Below are 3,287 nucleotides of genomic sequence, written 5' to 3'. Positions count from 1 at the left end.
GATTAAAAACGAGCCGGGGGCGATTAACCTGAAGGCGTCGGGATTGGCCGAGGGCGCGTGGACGCGGCTGGATGCTTTCCTGGCCCTCCTGGCTTCCTGAGGCCCCTCCCACCCCGAGCAGGCCTTTGTTCCAATGGGCTCCAGGGACGGGGATCATAAAACATCCCTACAAGGCTTGTGTGATGTTAAATAGTAATAATAATGCTGTTTGAAAAGCCCTTTTCTGTATCGTGGCCAAGGGAAGCCCGGCCCCTGCGGCCCCGGGCCTCCCTCTGCGCCTGCGCGCCGGGAGCCGCCCCCTCCCCCACGCTGGCCCGGAACAGGGGCGAGAGGAGAACCCTGGATGTCTGGAGCGGGCCGGTGACGTGGGCTCGGAGATGGCGGAGGCGTGGTTTGTGACGTCTCTATAAATGCGGGACCCAAGGACTCTCGGCAGCGTGATGGTTCCATAGTGTAGTGGTTATCACGTCTGCTTTACACGCAGAAGGTCCTGGGTTCGAGCCCCAGTGGAACCAGCTCCGGACCTTTTTCGTCCCCCTTACTCCTCCATTTTTGCCCCCTGCAATCCATTTTATTGGGTAACCTAGAACCGGAGCTCCCTGTCACAGACTCCCCAAGCACCTTCCCTTCCCTCTCAAGGTCATTACCGGGGAGGCGCCTGCGCACCCTGGGGCGGATCGGGGCTGGGAGGCTGGGCCCCCGGGGAGGGCTCCAGCCCCCCTCCCCCCGCCAGTGAAGGGGTCCGGGCCCCCCGGGGACGGCTCCGGCCCCCGGAACGGGTCATCCATCTCCCACCGCCCCCTGAGATGCCCTGCTGGAGGGCTAGACAAGGGAAAGACCCCAAAATAAGGGGAAACAACCCCCAGCGCCCCCTGTGCCTTAGACCCCACCTGTGGGATGATAGCACCCGCCCACCCCTCTGTGGGCCGTCCAGACCGCGAGACCTCTGACTCTGAAAAAGAGCCTGGTCGTGTTCCTACTAGAAAGCACACTGAAAGGCCCCGCCCCTCCCCTGCAGGCCCCGCCCCTCCCCCGCAGGCCCCGCCCCTCCCCTTCAGGCTGAAGCGCAGTCCGCGGCGGCGCCGCGATCAAGGAAATTCACACCCAAGGATGGCGGTGAGCCCCTGGGATACATTGTAACCGCCGATCACCAGGCCACAGAGGCCGGCTGTCTTTCCCTTGTGGGACTGCAGATGTGGAGCGGGAAGAAACGTGGGGGCTTTCTGGGCCAAGCCCCTCGTCTTACCGTACGGAAGCGGAGGCCCAGAGAGGTCGAGTGACTTGTCCAAGGGCACAGAGGGCACACTCAATCCCAAGAACTTTGTTTCACTTTTGTTTTAGTTTATTCCTGAAGAATAAGCAGCAAAGAAAACGAACTTTTCCATAGGCATCGTAGAAAAGAAGAAAAGGGCTCCACGTGCAATGGGCAATGTCTTTAGTACAGGCAGCTTTTCTCTTTCACCGTATAATGGAGCTCAACACAGAACTTGGGAGTCCTTGATTCTTACTGAGGTTCCTCCTGATCTCTTTGGGGGAATTTGGGTAGAAACCCCTCTTCTAACTACTCTCTCCGTGAAAAAAGAAAATAAAACCCTTGTGATCAATAGAATATAATAATTATGTAAATGCAGATTCCCAAATAGTTCCTGTCGAAAAGTGTCTCGCTCTTCATCCTGGGCCACCAACCCGGCAGGAGGTTTATCCCAGATCTTCTGGAGTCTGAACAATCAAGTCATTAACCAGGGGAACCTAAATCTTCGGACTCCAAATCCAGGATTCCTCAGCTCTGATCAGAGGAAGCAAGTTTAACATCTGTCAAACTAGCCCCTTATGTGTAAAGGTAAACACTTAGATTAGTCACAGATTTGTATACAGGAGAGACTTCAGAAATTATCTAATTCAAAAGCCTCGTTTTTAGTCAATAAGGAATTTACTCAATCAGACAGTAAACATTAAGTGCCTGCTGCATGCCAGGCACTGTGCCAATGCTGGGAATACAGAGAAAGGCAGTCCTTGCTCTAGAGGACTTCACAGTCTAATTGGGGAGAGAAATGACATGCAGAGATTTTGTACAATCAAGCTATACTTAGGATAAGTTGGAGATAATTAACAGAGGGTGGGCAGTGGAATTAAGAGGGATTGGAAAAGCCTTTCTGATAGGCTAGATTTGCCTCATACACAAGTATAAGTCAACAAGCATTTACTAGTCGCCTACTATGTGTCAGATACTATGCAATTCTGGATTAGATTTTCTGATTAGAAAAATGAACTACTAGTGATGCTTGTGCTGCTGCCCTGTGCCAGGAAAAGTAATTTTGTTTTTGATAATAAATAGTTAAAGGGGAAAAAAGCCGTTAATGAAGTTCATGAATGCTGGCATAGAATTATAGGATCATACAGCTGGAAAGGATTGTAAAGAATACTTAGCCCAACTCCTTTGTCTTTCAGAGTCAAGACCCCAGGAGGGTGAGTTCTTGGTTCACAGCCACAGGGCCGTATTTGAACCCAGGTCTCCTGCTCAGACGTCTTTTGTTTTCCCTTGAAGTTGTGCATATGGGGACATCCCCTGGAGGCTGGTGTCAGGGAAGGGGGAGAATTTTTAAGGCTGTGTGCACATACACATGAAACACCCCCCCCAGATCTGAAAGAGCGAATTCACTGTTGGTTATCTTTGAAAAGAGTGAGCATTAGAGGAATGCTGCAGGACTAGAAACAAGGAAATATGGCGGAGAAGGAAGAAGGGAAGGAGGAGGGGAAGAAGAAAAAAGATGAAATCGGGCTCTTCGAAGTATGGAACAATGAGACCTACAAAATTCTAGCATGAATATATGCACATATACACACGTATGTGTGTGCACCTAGAGATGGTGCATGGTATGTACACACATACGTACGTGCCAAACAGAGCTTCTATCTCTCAGGGTTGTGAGGATCTAATGAGATCACTGTACAGCACTTATCACAGTGCCTAGTTCAGAGTAAGCTCTCAATAAATCCTTCCTTCCTTCCTTCCTTCCTTCCTTTGAATGAACAGACCCAAAGAATGATGATTAATAAGTTAATGTTAGTTTAACTGAGGATTGGTTGTTGGAGCTAAGCATGTTTTGCCTGGAAAAGGGAAAGGGGGAATCTGGCTTGGGTTGTCTTTTCCCACTAGATTTTGAGCTCCTGAAGATCAGGGACTGTTTTTTACCTCGTTTGCTTAGCACAGTGCCCAGCCCAGAGTGGATATTTAACAAATGCCTATGTATTGATTGATAGATCTGAGAATTGTATTGAACTATTTG

At 50.3% G+C, this 3,287-nt stretch overlaps 1 non-coding gene across 1 annotated transcript; it reads left to right on the top strand.

The window, feature by feature from the left end:
- Positions 1–442: 442 nt before the first annotated feature.
- On the top strand, positions 443–515 carry TRNAV-UAC (transfer RNA valine (anticodon UAC)). Its single transcript has one exon. It is a non-coding gene; the product is annotated as a tRNA-Val (tRNA).
- Positions 516–3,287: the final 2,772 nt, after the last annotated feature.

This window comes from Petaurus breviceps, unplaced genomic scaffold (genome assembly GCF_028583685.1).
Source record: "Petaurus breviceps papuanus isolate PSGF00001 unplaced genomic scaffold, PetGlider_PUasm1.0 419, whole genome shotgun sequence".
NCBI lineage: Eukaryota > Metazoa > Chordata > Mammalia > Diprotodontia > Petauridae > Petaurus > Petaurus breviceps.
This window is presented reverse-complemented; position numbering and strand designations above follow the sequence as displayed.